Source organism: Watersipora subatra, chromosome 4 (assembly GCF_963576615.1).
Source record: "Watersipora subatra chromosome 4, tzWatSuba1.1, whole genome shotgun sequence".
NCBI classification, from domain to species: Eukaryota; Metazoa; Bryozoa; class Gymnolaemata; order Cheilostomatida; family Watersiporidae; genus Watersipora; species Watersipora subatra.
Window position 1 is genome coordinate 53,846,957 of NC_088711.1, and position 22,215 is coordinate 53,869,171.

Consider the following 22,215-nt stretch of genomic DNA (forward strand, 5'->3'; position numbering starts at 1 on the left):
CTAGTAAAGGGGCATACATGGATTAATATGTGGATTATTTTGAGGATAGCTCCAACTCAGTGTGAGTATATCAATATATAAAACTTATATCAAAAATGTTACGTTATTGAATCATTGGCTTTGCCGTTTCCGGTTAGTGCATGCGCACGCAGTTCTGTTTTTATCCTCGAGGATGCGTTACACGTTTTTCTAATGCTCTTGTATTGTATTCCTTATTCACATGTACTATTGTACGTTATTCATAATATACGTTCTACAGCATTAACTACACACATATTCAACAAAAAAGGTAAATAATATTCGGTTGTATTTGTTACCAACTTTATTTCGATATAAAGTATATATGTATATTCAATTGTAAAATATAGAGAAAAATTTATGTCAGATCTTCTAGTAATTTAACAATTTGGGAAGTTCCTTGAATATGTACATTGTCAACACCTTCATTTTCTTCGTTATTAAGACTTTTACTAATTTTTCCATTCCAATCATATCTATCTAGTATAGTTTTTCGAACTACATGATCTCGTGTATCTGTTTCAGAAATTTTTAGCATAACTGTTAGAAAATCTTCTATTGAACATCCTCTGCTCCAAAATATTGCAAAGAGAAGACAGTAATCTCCACATGTTGTTGAAATAATTGTTTCCAATGAAACAACCTTGTTGCCAATGACGTGCAACTAAATTTTTGGTTCAACATTTCCATTTCTAATTATTTTTTCAAAAACGGTAAAACCAGACCGTTATCGTCATGACAATAAGAAACACACCGAGTTTGTTCAACGCAAAGAAAAGCGTCAGGAATTTTGTGAGAGTAAGAGTTGCTAAACAATTTTACACCTATCTTGTGGAGAATTTTGTTCTGAATAAGATACATTTAAAAGTAAAACGATATATGTTTTCATTTTTTGAGATATTGCTTAAATACTAACGGTATATCGGATTTTTTAGAAAATCCGTTTGAATTAACTTGGGCAGAATAATCGTTTGGTCAACAATTAACGTGGTAGCGAAAGAGTTAATATACAAGTGAGCAGTGATTATAAATATATATATAATAATAAAATGAGAGTGAGTAATGTGAGTATATATAATAATACATTTTATTATTATATATAATTATAATCACTGCTCACTTGTATATTAACATGGACTAGCACAGTCCTAGCTTTGTTTATTGTATCTTCAGTAGCTTTTATCTTACTCACATTTTATTATTATATATACATTTATAATCATTGCTCACTTGTACACCAACATAGACTAGTACAATCCTAGTTTTTGTTTATTGTATCTTCAGTAGCTTTTATCTTACTCACATTTTATTATTATATATATTTATAATCACTGCTCCCTTGTATATCATCATGGACTAGTACAATCCTAGCTTTGATTGTATCTTCAGTAGCTTTTATCTTACTCACATTTTATTATTATATATACATTTATAATCATTGCTCACTTGTATATCAGCATGGCCTAGCACAATCCTAGTTTTGCTTATTGTATCTTTAGTAGATTTTATCTTACTTACATTTTATTATTATATATACATTTATAATCACTGCTCACTTGTATATTAACATGGCCTAGCACAATCCTAACTTTGTTTATTGTATCTTCAGTAGCTTTTATCTTACTCACATTTTATTATATATACATTTAAAATCATTGCTCACTCGTACATCAACAGGGTCTAGCACAATCCTAGCTTTGTTTTATTGTATCTTCAGTATCTTTTATCTTACTCACGTTTTATTATTATATATTCATTTATATTCGCTGCTCACTTGTATATTAACATAGACTAGCACAATCCTAGCTCTGTTTATTGTATCTTCAGTAACTTTTATCTTACTCACATTTTATTATTATATATACATTTATAATCACTGCTCACTTGTATATTAACACGGACTAGCACAATCCTAGCTTTGTTTATTCTATCTTGAGTAGCTTTTATCTTACTCACATTTTATTATTATATATACATTTATAATCACTGCTCACTTGTACATTAACATGGACTAGCACAACCCTAGCTTTTATCTTACTCACATTTTATTATTATATATACATTTATAATCATTGCTCACTTGTATATCAACATGGCCTAGCACAATCCTAGTTTTGCTTATTGTATCTTTAGTAGTTTTTATCTTACTCACATTTTAATATTATATATACATTTATAATCACTGCTCACTTGTATATCAACATGGACTAGCACAATCCTAGCTTTGTTTATTGTATCTTCAGTAGCTTTTATCAATTATTCTAAAGTGCTGTAAAAGATCATCAGGAGTGTTAATAAAGTACTGAGAATAAGTATGTGTACAATTATTATAAAGTGCTGTAAGAGAACATCAGGAGTATTAATAAAGTACAGAGAATAAGTATATGTACAATTATTATAAAGTGCTGTAAGAGATCATCAAGAGTGTTAATAAAGTACAGAGAATAAGTATATGTACAATTATTATAAAGTGCTGTCAGAGATCATCAGGATTGTTAATAAAGTACAGAGAATAAGTATATGTACAATTATTATAAAGTGTAGTAAGAGATCATCAGGAGTGATATTAAAGTACAGATAATAAGTATATGTACAATTATTATAAAGCTCTGTAAGAGTTCATCAAGAGTGTTAATAAAGTACAGAGAATAAGTATATGTACAATTATTATAAAGTGCTGTAAGAGATCATCAAGAGTGTTAATAAAGTACTGAGAATAAGTATATGTACAATTATTATAAAGTGCTGTAAGAGATCATCAGGTGTGGTAAAAAAGTACAGATAATAAGTATGTGTACAATTATTATAAAGTGTAGTAAAAGACCATCAAGAGTGTTAATAAAATACAGAGAATAAGTATATGTACAATTATTATAAAGTGCTGTAAGAGATCATCAAGAGTGTTAATAAAGTACTGAGAATAAGTATATGTACAATTATTATAAAGTGCTTTAAGAGATCATCAGGTGTGGTAAAAAAGTACAGATAATAAGTATGTGTACAATTATTATAAAGTGTAGTAAAAGACCATCAAGAGTGTTAATAAAATACAGAGAATAAGTATGTGTACAATTATTATAAAGTGTAGTAAGAGATCATCAAGAGTGTTAATAAAGTACAGATAATAAGTATGTGTACAATTATTCTAAAGTGCTGTAAAAGATCATCAGGAGTGTTAATAAAGTACTGAGAATAAGTATGTGTACAATTATTATAAAGTGTTGTAAGAGAACATCAGGAGTATTAATAAAGTACAGAGAATAAGTATATGTACAATTATTATAAAGTGCTGTAAGAGATCATCAAGAGTGTTAATAAAGTACAGAGAATAAGTATATGTACAATTATTATAAAGTGCTGTAAGAGATCATCAGGATTGTTAATAAAGTACAGAGAATAAGTATATGTACAATTATTATAAAGTGTAGTAAGAGATCATCAGGAGTGTTATTAAAGTACAGATAATAAGTATATGTACAATTATTATAAAGTTCTGTAAGAGTTCATCAAGAGTGTTATTAAAGTACAGATATTAAGTATATGTACAATTATTATAAAGTGCTGTAAGAGATCATCAAGAGTGTTAATAAAGTACAGAGAATAAGTATATGTACAATTATTATAAAGTGTTGTAAGAGATCATCAGGTGTGTTAACAAAGTACAGATAATAAGTATATGTACAATTATTATAAAGTGCTGTAAGAGTTCATCAAGAGTGTTAATAAAGTACAGATATTAAGTATATGTACAATTATTATAAAGTGCTGTAAGAGATCATCAAGAGTGTTAATAAAGTACTGAGAATAAGTATATGTACAATTATTATAAAGTGCTGTAAGAGATCATCAGGAGTGTTAATAAAGTACTGAGAATAAGTATATGTACAATTATTATAAAGTGTAGTAAGAGATCATCAAGAGTGTTAATAAAGTACAGAGAATAAGTATATGTACAATTATTATAAAGTGTATTAAGAGATCATCAAGAGTGTTAATAAAGTACAGAGAATAAGTATATGTACAATTATTATAAAGTGCTGTAAGAGATCATCAGGAGTGTTAATAAAGTACAGAGAATAAGTATATGTACAATTATTATAAAGTACTGTAAGAGATCATCAAGAGTGTTAATAAAGTACTGAGAATAAGTATATGTACAATTATTATAAAGTGCTGTAAGAGATCATCAGGAGTGTTAATAAAGTACTGAGAATAAGTATATGTACAATTATTATAAAGTGTAGTAAGAGATCATCAAGAGTGTTAATAAAGTACAGAGAATAAGTATATGTACAATTATTATAAAGTGTATTAAGAGATCATCAGGAGTGTTAATAAAGTACTGAGAATAAGTATGTGTACAATTATTATAAAGTGCTGTAAGAGATCATCAAGAGTGTTAATAAAGTACAGAGAATAAGTATATGTACAATTATTATAAAGTACTGTAAGAGATCATTAGGAGTGTTAATAAAGTACTGAGAATAAGTATGTGTACAATTATTATAAAGTGCTGTAAGAGATCATCAAGAGTGTTAATAAAGTACTGAGAATAAGTATATGTACAATTATTATAAAGTGCTGTAAGAGATCATCAAGAGTGTTAATAAAGTACTGAGAATAAGTATATGTACAATTATTATAAAGTGCTGTAAGAGATCATCAGGTGTGGTAAAAAAGTACAGAGAATAAGTATGTGTACAATTATTATAAAGTGTAGTAAAAGTCCATCAAGAGTGTTAATAAAATACAGAGAATAAGTATGTGTACAATTATTATAAAGTGTAGTAAGAGATCATCAAGAGTGTTAATAAAGTACAGAGAATAAGTATGTGTACAATTATTCTAAAGTGGTGTAAGAGATCATCAGGTGTGGTAAAAAAGTACAGAGAATAAGTATGTGTACAATTATTATAAAGTGTAGTAAAAGACCATCAAGAGTGTTAATAAAATACAGAGAATAAGTATGTGTACAATTATTATAAAGTGCTGTAAAAGATCATCAAGAGTATTAATAAAGTACTGAGAATAAGTATGTGTACAATTATTATAAAGTGCTGTAAGAGATCATCAAGAGTGTTAATAAAGTACTGAGAATAAGTATGTGTACAATTATTATAAAGTGCTGTAAGAGATCATCAAGAGTGTTAATAAAGTACAGAGAATAAGTATATGTACAATTATTATAAAGTACTGTAAGAGATCATTAGGAGTGTTAATAAAGTACTGAGAATAAGTATGTGTACAATTATTATAAAGTGCTGTAAGAGATCATCAAGAGTGTTAATAAAGTACTGAGAATAAGTATATGTACAATTATTATAAAGTGCTGTAAGAGATCATCAAGAGTGTTAATAAAGTACTGAGAATAAGTATATGTACAATTATTATAAAGTGCTGTAAGAGATCATCAGGTGTGGTAAAAAAGTACAGAGAATAAGTATGTGTACAATTATTATAAAGTGTAGTAAAAGTCCATCAAGAGTGTTAATAAAATACAGAGAATAAGTATGTGTACAATTATTATAAAGTGTAGTAAGAGATCATCAAGAGTGTTAATAAAGTACAGAGAATAAGTATGTGTACAATTATTCTAAAGTGCTGTAAAAGATCATCAGGAGTGTTAATAAAGTACTGAGAATAAGTATGTGTACAATTATTATAAAGTGCTGTAAGAGATCATCAGGAGTATTAATAAAGTACAGAGAATAAGTATATGTACAATTATTATAAAGTGCTGTAAAAGATCATCAAGAGTGTTAATAAAGTACAGAGAATAAGTATATGTACAATTATTATAAAGTGCTGTCAGAGATCATCAGGAGTGTTAATAAAGTACAGAGAATAAGTATATGTACAATTATTATAAAGTGTAGTAAGAGATCATCAGGAGTGTTATTAAAGTACAGATAATAAGTATATGTACATCTAATCTGATTGTATGTCTTACTTTTACTATATCTCACTAAAAATAATGTATGTTTTGATTGTAGACAGTTCATTCTCATTCGACAATGAAAGAAGAAGAAGAAAATTGGGATTGAATGAAATTCAATAGTCTTTTTTATATTATGTTTTAGCATTTTTATATACAAAACTTTTATTCAATAACATATCCATTGATAGTAAGTTTAAATCCCTATGATATATCATCAAATAAACTATATAAAATTTAATCATAATATCATTTCCTTAACTCATTACTGTCTTGATATACAGAGTTTATAATCTTTGTTTAATTTCTCTCTGAATTCCTTCAGATTGCATGCTCCGTCAATTCTGAAAAGTTTTAATCCTGATGAAGACTTAGAGTTCATGTAAATCTCACTTCGATCCAATATCATGAGAGCTGGTGTCAACCATTGAAATGATGAGGGAATGTTATACTTTTGAGGTTCGATGATCGAACATAATACCACACGCTCTCCCTTACGTTCAACGAAGAATTGCAACGCAATCTCACAATTGTCATTTTCTTCAGACTTATTTGCTTGTATTACTTCTAACGAAGCTGGAATATCCAAAACTTTTAGATCAATCCATTTCCATGGTTCTTGCATTTCCTCGGTTTTAAAAACTGTTGCAATAGGTGACGTAATTTTCTCATCTCCTTCCATATAATTTTCCTTGGATTCGAATAACCGCTTTACTACCGAACTTTTTCTTGATGATCTTCGTAATGACGTAGTTCTGTTCAATCTAGACTTGGTTGGTCTTCTATAGTCTCTTTGTTTCATATTCAATTGGGAAGTTCTTTCAGAAATAATGTCGATATTCATACTATTGGAAGTTGACTCCTCAGAAGCTCCAGTAACAATCAACACTAACTAATAATACTTCATCAATTTATACATTATCTTTAAAAAAGTAGTGGAACCATAACAGCGATGGATAATTTCAGAATTTATGAAGTTTACAATCAAAATGAATATTCGTTCGCAGACACATCATTCTCATTCGGGATCGGAAAAAAGAAAATACATACAAGCTCCGACGATCTCGAAATCCATCCGCCACCGTCCGTCAACCCGTCGCCACCGAGCTCTCCATCAATCCCCGAAACGGCACGGAAGAGCGACCTCTACCGGACGCCAACGAAATCCGATAATCCCAAATACAACCGCGAATCGTCTCGCGGCCCGACTCACCACTCGGCCACCGACACCACCACCACCGCGACGTCACCAACCAACTCACACCATTACTCACTCGCACCACGAATCACACAGATCGCCATGACTCACACCATGACTCAACACCGCCTAGCTCCGCCCCCCAACTGTCAATCAAACAGATCCTGATGTGATGTCACTTCCTGCTCCCTAAGCTCCGCCTAGTGTGTGTAGATCTGCTCTCACTATACTACTTAAGTGAAATCAGACACCATACTGTGCAGGGAATTACTGCCTTCTCATTGCTGATCCAACATATGCAAAGGTAAGAAGCTTAAGCTATTTTAGTCTGACCTACTGCTAAAGGTTTTTTAATATCTACATAGCCTATGGTCTTGTACAACTTTTAAATCATTGTCAATAAACCAAGGCTATGATGATGAGCAACCCATGATATGATAATGTTGTTTTTACCATGCTACAGGGTGGGAAGCTAAAGAGTTCCCTTTACAAATATTTAATAAGATTATTATAGACCAGTAATCAACCTGCTGCAAGGTAAGTGATAATGTTGTAATAGCTTTCTCAGGAGGTAGCTTATCTGGCAAATGCAAGTGTAAGCAACTTCAAGTTATCTTAATTCATTTGCAGCATGGTTCCTGATAGGCCTAATCTTGGCTGAGCTTGTGTCTCTTAACCAACTCCACAAGACCATCAATACACCAATACAGCAGTTACTTGGTATCCTAAACCAAGACTACAATTGATGAACAATCAATGATACCATAGTGTTGTTTTTAACACGCTACGGCATGATACGTTAAAAACTTCACCTCAAAAATATTTAATAAGATTGTGATGAGCTTGTAATCAACCTGTTACAAAATAAAATGATGGTTCCTGGACAACCAAAAGATCCGAGGTGTAGGTTTTAGTTACAAGAAACCTCTTCTGTAGCAAAATTTTCTTTCATAATTTGGTTCAGCCACGAAAACAAAAGTTCACTATAAATTAATTAGACAATACATTATTAGGTGTACGAAAAGCTAAATACAGTTTAATTTTTACCAATTGTTAAATCAATCATTGACCATTAACTGGAATCACTTGCTAATATGAAAGGAACTACTTAGAGTAATGCTGACATTCAGAGTATCTTCAGCTGTTTTATTTGAGACATTTAGAAACATGAGACATTTTCATTAGAAACTTTGGTTATTTTTGTGTCAACCCTTTACTATTTACTACTAGCTTGCTTGTAATTGTACAGCCATCCTCTACATCCCTTCATTTACAATATATTCTATAGTATAATTCATCTGAACTACTAAACATTGCAGACTGTATCTTTAGCAGAAAACCTCAAAGCTCTCATTACGTGGCTAATCATTGCTGTTTGGGCTATTCAATCAATGACTTAAGATGCAACCAATGAAAACATTTGGCAATCAGAAAGAAACTAGTTAGTACAAAGCTGATTTGCTGAGTCTAGCTCAGACTCATGTGGCCACTTCTTGCTAAGATCAGTTGATTTGGTTGAGATAAATGCACTTTAGAAAGTTTGGTTAACATTGTGTTGCTCCTTTAGTATTTACTACCAGCCTGCTTGTAATTGTATAGTTATCCTCTACATTAATCCCTATACAATCATGTCTATGGTACATTTCATCTGAACTACTAAACATTGTAAAGGGTATCTTTAGCAGAAAACTTCAAAGCTCGCATAGCGCAGTAAAAAATTTAAGGTCATTAACAGTGATATTTGTAGCTGCCTGCAAGCTTAGCATCAGTGTTAAAGTAAAAAAAATAGAAAGGTGTCACTTTTTGGTCGTTCTCTAGCAAAAGCAAACAGGTACATATGGTTTTACAAGAAAAATAATTGTGTATAAATACCTAATGTATAAATGTACCTCTATCGGTGTATAACCTTAAGTTAACTCAAGCTATGATAATATATTCTCCACATTTTCTTTTTTAAAGACTTCAATCTAACTAGCAGACATGGTTTACCCATTTTTCAAAGTAAATGCGGAAAAACTATTAAATTCTTTTTAAAACATATTTTTTTGCCATATGTGGTTTTCATAAAAATGCCTTATACTTCATGTATTATACTTGTATTATGCAACACTTGCCATTCTGTAATTTACCACAAATGTACTTAGCAATTGGGTTGCAATGCTAGGAATTGCTTTGTTTCTAATCCCACGACCACACGAGCGGAAGTGTGGGAGTTTTTATGATAAATGCAAGTGCACACAACTTACGAAAATTATTCATCAGCAATGAGACAAACCCTCGTCAAGAAATTTCATCAAAAAATTTAAGCATCGGAATTTAAAGTCGTTAAAGTATAATAACGATACAAAACACATTTAAACCTATTTAAATATGTTAACAAGTCTTTGTAAACCGTCGGTATTATTTTAAAACTTACCCATCTAATCGGATTATACACAAATAGACAGATTAATTTGAACGAAAATTGTCACAAAAAGCTTGAAAAACTCGGTTTAATAAAAGTGAAGACCGAAAATTGAAACGCCAATAAAGCCGTGCGACCGATTGTAGAACTATTTAGCAGTGCGCATTTCACGAGAAAACCATCCTCATTTCATCAGTCTATGGCATTTTCCACTTGTATTCGAATTTATTCAAAGGTTTCTGTAACAAACGTAGACCGTTTGAGGCAAAGACCGATTTACTGGTACAAAATTGTGGTACACAGTTTATCAGCCTGTGTTTTTTGTCCAAACACCGAAGGTTTCATTATTTGAAACGTTAGCCGAAATTCTTTACAACTTATGTACAAGCTAGGGCCAAACTACAACACCCCTTCATGACGAGAACATTTTTTACTTTGCTACATTTTTATATGCGTGAATGCTCCTACCCGCTTTCTGTTAAAGATCGCTTATCAAAACCATTCTACATTCAACGCAACCAACTTTCAAACTGTGTATAGTACACAGTAGCTTGCCATTTTACTTCTAGTTTTGCATTTCAGAGTTATAATACACATATTTCTTTATTGTTGTTGAATTACAGTAATTTAAGCCTACAGCTTTATAACACTTTTATAACAGCTTATATTTTGCTGCAGTTTGCAGAAATCTTCGAGACGCATGAACGCTCATAGGTTTTCTATTATTGCTGTATTACTATATTAACAATATTGGTTATTTTAATAATATCAGTGCATTTTACTTATAATATTGGCCAACATTGCATTTCTCCTATTGCAAGGGAGAGATATAAACGTGTAATATTTTCCTTTCATTGTTGTTGTTTGTCATGACCAAACAATTTTTAAATAAATTTTCTAAAAACCTATATAAATACCACAACTTCTCGATATTGCTACCTATGACGTTTTGAAATGTAAACAAAATTGTGTATTGGTTTTCTATTATTACTATATTAATAAAATTGATTATTCTAAGAATATCAGTGCATTTTACTTCTAATATTGGCCAATATTGCATTTCTCCTATTGCAGGGGGAAAATATAAACATATTGTCCATTCATTATTGCTTATTGTTGTATATAATAACACCCACACCCAGTACATTACAGCTACCATTGCAGTTATCCTATTGCACTGCAGAGCCATTTGATTGCTAATATTGCATTTCTCAACCATCAGTACCCTTTATTTTTTTGCCAATATCTCTGGCCATCTCTTTGGTCGTGGGCTGTATGACAGTGGAATTTCTAGTTGTACTAAAATTTCAGCAAAACTCTACTTCCGCCTCAGGATTTGGTTTATTGCCATTATTTAATTTCTGCATTCTCAAAAACAAAAGAAAACTTACAAAAAAACTACATATATCTACATTTACAGCTAATAGATCTACAAATTTTTTTTATTGTGAAACGTCTTTTTGTAAAAAAATTGCTTCGACTAAATAAAAATGAAAGTAGACACAAAAAATAAAAGGTTTTGCATATTCCGACCATTTAGTTTGAAAAGCAAAAGAAAAATATAAGTTAGAAAAGTAAACCTTAATTTTCCTGTTTGTGCTTTTTTTAATCTATTGGTTATGTCTTGAATCTAGCGTAGTACATATTTTTTCTCATATGTTATCTTGTAGCTGCCTTCTCCCATTGTTATATAGTTTGGAGTTATCATTTATCAACTACGGAAAATATAAGTTAGAAAAGTAGAAAGACTTCAAGTTTTTGGTAATTATGTTCTACGTTTCTTGTATGAAGACAACTTTTCAGTTCATGTGTATTTAAACAAATCTTTCTAATTACACTCCTAAAACATTTATTCTCAGTACAGCAAAACAAGACAACTATAAAACACCCACCTACTCTCACCTTCCTCTACCCTTAGCCTCATCTCTACAGCCAACTGTAAAAATCAAAAAACACCGTTTGTAGTTTTTATTTGTTATTTAACTGTTCTCCCTTCTGTCTATAACAGTTTTTTTTCTATTCATTACGTTGTAATATATGAAAGTTCCAAAATTTAATTGTTCCAAATTTCAGCCATGTAGTGTATACATAATTATAATTTGTACAAATATTATTTCCGAGTTTTGTGGAGGTGTGGAACGGATAAAGGAAATTATATTGAGGCAGCACTTTTAGACTTTGTGTATCTTGAGACCTTGAAAGTATTACCTATTCAGAGATGAGCAAAAAACCCTATACAGTACACCCCCATGAATAATGTCATATGGCAGGGGTCCACTTGTACTTGGGTTTTTAATTTGTATGCTCTACTATGTGCTTCTCCTTTTCTTTCCTCTGCTCATACTTTTCTCTCTCCCCCACCCACTATTCCTGCCGTTTCTCCTCCCACCCCTAACTCTTCCCTTCTCCAAGATGATAGTGCTGACTAGGATGGATAACATTGCTTATTTTGTGATGTTGCTCTTTCCTTCACTACTCATCTTTCTATTACTCCATAATTTTTTGTATTTTATGAATTAACTATGAGTGTTGATAGTATAACTCCCCAATTGGCTGTTTCTGCATTTAAATGAAGGGGTTTTTATAGTATGTGTAATTTAATGCTTCCTACCAACCAAATGAAACCAACATTTAAATTAGCTCTTTACATGGACGACTACACACTTGAGAGATGTAATTTTGTCTATAAGTCCAGTTTTAAAGGTGAAAATAGGTTATTTTTAATTAATAATAACTTTATGAATGGATGTTATATGTGTTATCGAAGTATTTGACTTACTTGACAGCACAATAACATCAATGATTAATGACTACAAGTTCCACTTCAATCTAAACTATGCTAATGTGATTTATTATGTTTAGGTAATGGTTGCTAAGGACCTGACCCAGATCTTTGTGCAAGCTTAGCTATGTTGAATGCTAAAGGTGCATTATGATAATCAATTATACTTTATTCTTATGAACCAAAACCCAATACACAAGTAGCAAATTTCTAAAATATAAGATAGATGACAAGTAGCAAAAACACTAAGTAGTATATAAATTTCTTACGCCAACAGCAAGTTTGTGTCTGCCCTTAAAGCTCAGTCTTACACGTCTGTAAGTGTCACTGCCAAAGAGGCTGAGCTACTAAAGCACGCTAGCTTTTATAGGCATTTAGGATAGCCTGAGGACGGGTATATATAATGTTCGTATCATATACTATGTTGTAGCAGTAAGTCCATTGGAAGGAACACTGTCTTTGGATACGTCACTTGGAAAGCGCCGAGATTGTGGCTGGATGCTAGGATTACATAATATTGTTTCCGTTGGCACCGTAATATGTCATGGAAAAATACTGGCTTAGGGTGGGGGTAAGTTCAGTTATTTTTGGTAGTGCTTGGTGATGGGTGGATAGATATAATTACTCCCAAATTCCTTGGTGGTCCCCACAGGGGGTGTTGACGGTGTTGACTCATCAGTTTCCAAGATTGATGTATTCTAATTCTGACATTTCCAATTAGAGAATCTTTTGATGTCTCTTAGGCGTCTCGATGCTTGTACGGATTATATGCTTGTACGGCGGTTTGGCTACATTCCCTGCTGGTATCTTGTTTTCGAAGTATTTCCATACAACATGGATACACTGTTGCATAGGTCCAATCTGCCCTCGTGAGACAATGTCAATGTGACTTGGGTGGATAATTGTTAGATTAGGGTGCGATACAGAAGTGAAGGCGATGGAGAAAAATAATATTAAAAAGTTAAAAGAAGTAGTTGCAAGTCTAAACTGGTAATAGAAAAATCCAAAACAAACTAAAATTAATGTCTGGACTAGGTGCCCAGCAATGGTCACACAAAAGTGTTCAAACTATGTACACATGAAATACAATAGACTGATGCTGATGTTATAATAAAGTGCAGTTTAATCAACATACACAATAATAACACTGTATAACACCGTGAAATGCACTCTAGCAAATATGAATATCGTGTCAAGTGTAAGAGTGTGTGTACATGAGGAGATAACTTAAACAATCCATTCAATATTCTTATCTTCTATCATGTGAAAGAAGACTACTGGTAGGTTATGTCTTCTGTATATATTCTAGTAAATCTTTGTGTGTGGGCGTGCGTGCGATGTGTGCGTGCGTGCGTGTGTGTGTGTGCGCACTTCTCATTAGTATAGCGGATTACTGCAATTGCAAACACTACTATGCGGGATCTATGACAAGTTGGCTGATCTTACCAAGTTTGATTATATAAACGTGGCTGCATCCGTGTACTACGTATGATAGTCAATGATTCAGGAACACTGGTGACTATAGTTGTTGTAAGTACAAGAGTTGAACAAGCGGTGCATAAAACAAGAGACCATGTGCAGCTCAATACGACAACAATGTGTATTCTAACAAACAAATATTTGTTTCAAAAATATAAATTTGCGCCCAATAAACTTATCGGACACATCAACGGCCACAAACAGTGAAAATAGATAGGAAAGATTAGGGAAATTGATAGAAAAGATTTGATAATTGGTTAGGAATTTGGTGTAACAGTTTGCACGTACTCAAACCTTGCTGTAAAACAATCTCAGATACTAAGAAAACTCACAGTTACAGCATTTCTGCATATCGAACGAATGTCGAGTAACTTGTCTCGGATGTTTTCATTCTCTCGCAAAGACACGGCTATTCCCAAAGAAAAAAAAAGCAAGCTATTTTCAAATTACCCTAACCTGAGGTTTTTTATAAACCAGTATTCATAAGGAATAATGGTAACTTCATCCATCACAGTTGACAAACAAGTGCGCGGAACACAGGCTATTAATAGCTTTGCAAGATTCCATGAGAAGCTAATTCTCAGGAAAGGCAACAACCAGCATACAACAATAATAAGGCACCCACAATAATTAGCATAACTGAGGCGTTTATCCTTACCATATCTGTCACAATACTGGCTCCTATAATATTCACGTCAGAACCATTACTTTCAACACTAAATCTGCTAGAATCTTTAGACCTACAACCCGGACGGTAATCATACGTTTGGTATGTGTTAGGGCTTTGTTGGTGCAAGCTATAACCAGACGACCCTTTACGTGACCTTGCCGAGATAGAATAAGCACCAGCGTCGTTGCTAGTACTCGTACCATGATCAGAGGCATAAGCACATTTATAGCACATTTAAAGCCCATAACCCTGCTTAATTTCTCAACTCTAAGCAAATAATCCACAGCATTTTCACTGACAGCTTGTGCTACAGTAACAAATTTCATTGTTCAAACATAAATACTTTCTTCACACTCAAAATGCTCTTGTATGTAACAATTTTAAAGCATCTCCAAAAGCATTTTCAACATCAGAGTCGATGTCAAATCATAGGGTTTACAACAGTTCAATACCCTCACTGCCTATGACACTCAATAAGGCCAACAATTTAATTCTACCACGGAACTTATGGACTTGCTCGCTGGAAACAGTTTGTTTACCTAAAGACAAAGTGGCCAATTCTACAGCAATTTTAAATTGTGATATTCATGACGTGAACGATTGAATCATGTCAGAGGCGGAAAACACCTAGGAAAAAATGATAGATCTATCCTAGTACTCATGACGGAGAACTCAATTGTTGTTTCAAATAATAACAAAAAGGTTGACACAATATTACAACACTGTAACATGGTTCACAGGAGATACACTAGCACAGCACTAACACAAAGGTTCACACAAAAAATTCACTAACACGACACCTAGGTAATCACTGACACAGAAAATGTCATGAACACTGAAGCTACACCACGATTAGCACAAATAAACACCACCACTATAATACACCACCACTATAAGAGAACACTACACATTAAACAATAACACGAACACGCACCGCCACCAGCCCCACGTGGGAGGGACCAGCGCACGAAATGCCAATAAGTTATCAGGAGAAATGGTGAAACCTTTAATAAATCAAAATAGATGCAAAATAGTATTATAATCTGTAGATATAGAAAGCGGGTTGTTCCCAGATTATGAGTAGAATATGTTCACAGGTTAAAATTACTTTTTTTATCCTATCAACTGTGCCATGTTGAATTGTGAACTTACCACGTCAGGTTCAGAACAACAAGTGCTGGGTACCGTCTAGCTGTAAACGGTCCGTTAGTTAGTCTTCGGGGTTCTTGTAGAGCGTCGTTGACATTTACGACTGGCATAAAACCGGTCTTGGCCTTGTCATAACCTAAACTGTAACGATGACCTTTAGTCAAATCATTCAGATAGAGTTATCTAACAATCATCAGATATTAATTCTATTGCTCTTAGTTAATGGTTGATTTTTATTATTGCTCACCCAATGGGCGAATGATTTTTAAGATTCCGATGATAATCAGCTAACTCATATGAAATTTAAGATATGCCTGAGGATGGCAGTTTTCTAGTACTTGTGAAGTAAATTTACGTAAAACTTACGAAAAATGCTTTCCACCACTAAAGTGAAAGGGCTACTCCTCATTAACTGTTGGTGACACTGAGAAGGGCTGAAGAAAGAATGAGAGCAAAGGCTAAAACTATACTAGCGAGTCAATCTCGACTTATCTATCTAACTAAAGAATTCAAATTTCAACGGCCAACGAAGAACAGAATATATGCAAGCTGAAATACACACGCTAAATGAATTATAAAGCAACCGCTTCTTTGGACTCACAAGTAAAAAACTATCCTAAGAGTAGAGAAAGAATATTTGTTGATTGTTTGTTTTATTAATTACTCTTTTTCCATAATAACTAAGGCATTACAAAAAGGCAGCCGACTTTTTATATCATGTATTTACTTGTAAATATCGTTTGTTCTTTTCAAAAATACCTGTCGTTTTGACCTACACATTTCAACTACTCATAAAAACCAATCATATGTTGAGTTTGCTTCTGCTAGAGTATATAAACAGTGGTTTTTGCATTGGAGAAACAATTGAGACTTGGCTAATATGATGAGGCATACTATGAAATTACAAAAACTCATTCAAGCACCTCACCTCTTTTGTAACTTAGACAGTTTGGCTTTAATTGTGTGATGGTATATATACAGTTTGCTATCAGCTGTAGAATATAGAGTCTGTATTTATCGGCTCTTGCATGAGTTGGGCTAGTATAAATATATATATATATATAAATATAATATATATATATACAATGTATATATATAGATATATATATATTATATATATAGATATATATAGATATATATATAATATATATAGATATATATAGATATATATATAATATATATAGATATATATATATATATATTATAAAATATATATATTTTATTATATATATATATATCTAATAAAATAGCAGTGTAAAATTTGATAAAAACAGCATGACTTAGAGTTTCATGCTAAAAAGATGTTAAAATATTTAGCGCTCATCAGACACTAATGGTAATTTGTGTCTTGCAGATCTTATAAAGGAATACAGTACAATCAAATAAAAGCTAAAAGATTAGAGCATTAAAACTTTAAGATGGTTTGAATTTGGAAAGCATAAAATTACTTAAATGGCGGCATGAAGAAACAAGACCTCATTTGTTGTTTAAGTTCGCCCATTCAGGTTTACATAAAATATAGTATTTTTCAACAATACAAAGATTACACATATGTTATATATATATATATATATATATATATATATATATATATATATATATATATATATATATATATATATGTATACTATATATATAAACTGTATATATACTAGCTGTGCTTTCTGGCGTTTATAAAAAATCAGCTTATAAGCAATGAGAAGTAATGAGAATTTCCTGCCACTTACTAATGGCCTGGCACACTGCCAATATAGAATTTACGTTTGCTTACTAATAAGAGCTCCCCTCTCCGTGATGTTACACAATCACCCTGTGTAGTATGCAAAGCCATTGCGTATCTGCTCCCATATTGTGACATGTACTGTGTAACAGCCTTGAGAATTGATCAAGTCCGTGTGGCTCTGTTGGAATGGTGACTGACTAACAAACCCCAGGGTCCAAGATCAAGTCTTCTGTGTATGAATTCGTTATTTCAAAGTTTCGATAGCTTTAGTTGGACATACTGAAAACAGATGACAAACTTTGAAAAATATAGATATAAGATAGATACATCATTTGTTGCATACGCCAGTTTATGCACTAGTCAGACAATAACAATGTAAAGCAAAGTCAATAAAATAAACTGATATTAAAAGGTTAAAAGAAGTAGTTGCAAGTCACAATCAGTAATAGAAAATTCAACAGAAATTAAAATCATTGTCTGGCCTAGGTGCCCAGAAATGGTCATACTGTCACATGAGAAAATTATATAAATATTTGATAAAATATTGCTTTAAATAAGTATGCAGTGCAAATCTAAAGCTTTTTCACGTAAGAAAATTTATAAAAGCAAAATATACTATATTTAAAATATTATAAAAATAGTAGAAACCCCCTATCATACAGCCCACGACCAAAGTGATATTGGAAATAAGAAAGGGTACTGCAAGTTGAGAAATACAATATTAGCAGTCGAATGGCACTGCAGTGCAATAGGATAACTACAATAGTTCCTGTAATGTATTGGGTGTGGGTGTTATTATATACAACAATAAGCAATAATCAAAGGAAGATATTATATGTTTATATCTTTCCCCCTGCAATAGGAGAAATGCAATACTGGCCAATATTAGAAGTAAAATGTTACAACCTACTACGCATACTGTATTTTGCACATCGCTTACTTTATAATTCAAAAATTATATTATATATACTAGAGTTTCTCCTGTCATACAGCCCACAGCCAAAGTGATATTGGAAAAAAGAAAGGGTACTGCTAGTTGAAAAATGCAATATTAGCAGTCAAATGGCACTGCAGTGCAATAGGATAACTGCAATGGTACCTGTAATGTACTGGGTGTGGGTGTTATTATATACAACAGACAGCAATAATGAAAGGAAGATATTATATGTTTATATATGTTTATATTGCCCACCATTGGTCACTATATACTTCGATCTTACACATTCAAATTATTATTCTTATAATTTAATCTTATAATAATCTTATAAAATCGAATAATTATTCTTGTAATTAAATATTGTAATAATCTTATAACAATCCTTAAAAAATATCACCATCATTTCCTTTACTCTCACTGCTTTGGACATCAGTTGGAATACCAAAGTACTCATATTAAGTGTCCAAAATGTCTTTAAAATAGGCAAAAAAGAAACAATTACTTTTCAGTACTTTTACGTTAATTACAAAAACCTTCGACAATTGGACAATGCCATAGACTTGTGAAATGTGCACGTTTTCCTCAAGAAATGCGCACGACTTAATGGTTCTACTCTTTGTCGCACGGCTTTATCGGCGTTTCGTTGGCCGGTCCTAATTTTGGTTAAAAAAGGCTAGTCAGGTTTTAATGGTGATTTTAGGTCAAATTAATATGTTTATAGTTATGTATTATCTGATTAGATGGGTAAGTTTTAGGATATTTTCTACACTTTTCCAAAACTTGCTAACACAATAATTTAAATAGATTTTATATGTAGATTGTATCATTATTATACTTAAACAACTCCATAGAAAAAATGTTAAACTTGTTGATGAGATTTTGGTACAGGAATTTGGGAGTTGTGAGTACAGGAACCGTGAGTTGTGTGCACATATGCATTTATTATAAAGCTCCAAAACACTCGCTTCGCTCGTGTTTGGTCAAGGGATAATACTGTGAATGGTGGTTAATGACTGTATAAAGAATTATTTAAATGGTAAATTAATGTTTGAAATATAATAAAAATGTAACTTATAAAATGCAATCGTGTTATTGTGTGGTTCTATATAATGTTGTGCTAGGTAGCACTCCTGACTAAATTTCTCGCGTAAAAAATAATTTTTTCAAACTGACAAAGATGCTCTTCCTGTCAGGCGAAGAAAATATTCTCTATATCCATCAGCTGTCAAATAATTCCTGCAAATTTGTGTATGATCTGTTATATACCCTATTTGAAATTCTGACACAAGTGGTCTTTTCTTGAATGTTTGTATACTTATCTCTCAGTATTTGTCTTGCCTCCTTTGGCCACCAATGTTTGTTCCTCGTAAGGTAAGTGTTAGTCACTGTTCTATTACCAATATGTAGCCTCTCGTCGTCGTATCAATAATAAGTTGGTGTATCTGAGGCTTCGATATCAAGTATATTTAGTAATAACAAGCCTCACTCGGGCATAAAATGAATACAGAAAAATTGTCCAAATAGTTCGCAATATAAAATATCTCGTCACAATGATAGCGATCAAAAATAGGTATCCTCAGAAACGTATCCGTATAATCGTAGCACTCGACAAAATGGTCTTATCTCCTCGTATTAAAATAGTAGTAAAAGGTTTATACAATTTCACCCATCCGGCCTCCCTGACTTGTTATCTCTCCCTGTCTGACATACTCTCTCTGATTTAATCACTTTCAGCCGCTCCTTACATACAAGCCGTTTGAAAATAATAACTTTTAATTGGCTCGTTGTCAGCCTTTTGCAAGCTCTGTGCAAATGCTGACTAAACTTATCGCTGCAACTGATCAGCTGCGATAGAGTGTCTGAGCTCATTTTTCTGGAAAGCCCATGATGTTTAAAAACTTAACCAATTTTCTGAGCATAGAGTTTATAAAAGTGTCTCTATACCTTTTGTTTTTAGCTTTAAAATTCTAAAAAAAATATGAAGTATGTGTTTTGCTCCATTATTTTCATTATTATAAATGTCATATGTTTAGAAGAAAATGTTTTAGCTGTAAAGAATTATTAAAGCTGAGTTTTCAAAGGCTAGAAGCCAGCTCCTTAAAAGATTCAGTGATTAAATGGAATGCCATGGAGACATATTTAAAAGGACTGTTTTCATGAGTTTGATAGTTTCTGAGGACAGCTTTGACATTGCCAGCGCATAATAAAATATATTTTGGCATAAAATTTAAAACTAACATAAAGTATTAAAATGTAAGCTCAAGCCATGTAATTATTGTTTATGTGACATACTCAATCTTTTCGTTAAGCTCGGGGACGAACGCTTGGAGGCTCTCTTCTACTCTGTGTAGACTCTTTATAGGATTAGATGGCTGCTCAGCTCTCATGTCTTTCCTTCTGATGTTTATGCAATATTTTAATGTGTTGTGTTGAATTTGAATAAGTATATAAATAAATGTATAAATTATGGTGAGATATAGTGATTTGTGGTTTTTCCATCCAGTCACCAGCTGACATCCTTTTGGTGGTTTGTGTGTTGTGTCTAAGATGAGTAGGTCATTAAGTTCCTTTTCGGTGTGTAATGTTGTCATCATAGGTCATAGTACGTAGCTCATGGTTTCCTTGACAAAATAGTTCCTCCTGTTTCCTTGCAGAACTGATATCTGACAATACCAAAAGTGTTCAAACTATGTTCCTATAAAATTCAATACACATAATGGTTTTATAATGAAATTCAGTTAAATCAACAGACACAATGATAATACTTCAGAACACACCAGGCCCATTTTCCCTGGAGCGGCTGGACAGCTGAGTCGCTCCAACCTTTTAGTAGTTTTTGGCGGCAAATGACTAAGAATTCCAGTCTAAGCTCATTCACTTGGATTTTCCAACAACTAACTTATTGGTGTTTTACTGTATATTGTCTCCGTGATGATCTCGCCAAATGAGTGATCTTGTGAGACTTTGTTAAGACTTGGAAACTGAACTTTATTGCTTATAGTGGGGTGTGAAGAAGACCCCCAAACATGCGTTTTTTTATCATATAAAACTTGATCAATGTAGAATTAAAACATCAATGAGGAGCGCTATGGGACAGGCTCGTCTAAATAATCTTCTAATATTACACATATATAGAAATGTTGAAATAGATACAGTATCAGTTTTGAAAAATTTTGGGTGGGGGAGAGTTGGGGGCTTACACCGCCCCAGGTATTCATAACTAGTTGCCTAACATTTGCTACCTCAACTTGCAAATAAGAAATGCAGGCCTTGAACACACCATGAAATGTACTTTATAAAATACATGGAAAATGAATACTTGTAAAATGTCCATAACGTGTCAGGCGTAAGAGTTGGTGTACATAGGGAGATAACTCAAAAATCACTTCAATATTTTTCATCATTTGAAACTACATAATCATTTTGGCAACAGAGGAGACTACTGGTAGGTTGTGTTTTCTGTGTGCAATGTAGTAAACCTAAAATAATCGCTAACTATTTTAGCGAGCAAATTATAAACTGGGCGATGATCTTACAAAGAGCCGTGAGAGAGCAACTCCATAGGCTTTCATTTAAATTAGACTGAAGAAAAGACGTTAGGCGTCAACAATGGGATTTGTATAAAATCTGTATACAATGAACATTTAACAAATTTAAATTTCACTGTTCACATGTTCAACGGATTTATTTATGTTCATAATAATATTTTTGTTTATCAGAATAATTTATCTGTTTTAATCAAGCACTAGTTGTTATGTCATTCAAGTAATATTTTTCCGTTTTTTGTGTTGTTACCTTTTCTCAAGATAACATTTTGTATTTAGTCTTTTTCATTATTAAGATGTGTCTTACTGCTTACAAAGAATATTATTTTCTACATAGTATATGTAGAATTTTCTTAGAGTTATGATTATTGGACT

The 22,215-nt window shown here is 32.3% G+C and overlaps 1 long non-coding RNA gene and 1 pseudogene across 1 annotated transcript; both read left to right on the forward strand.

Moving 5' to 3' along the window:
- Positions 1 to 22,215, forward strand: part of LOC137394353 (dolichyl-diphosphooligosaccharide--protein glycosyltransferase subunit STT3A-like) — a 166,954-nt pseudogene that overhangs the window by 120,489 nt on the left and 24,250 nt on the right.
- LOC137395183 (uncharacterized) lies at positions 154 to 6,200 on the forward strand. Its single transcript, XR_010978459.1, has 2 exons — positions 154 to 289; positions 6,012 to 6,200. It is a non-coding gene; the product is annotated as an uncharacterized lncRNA (long non-coding RNA).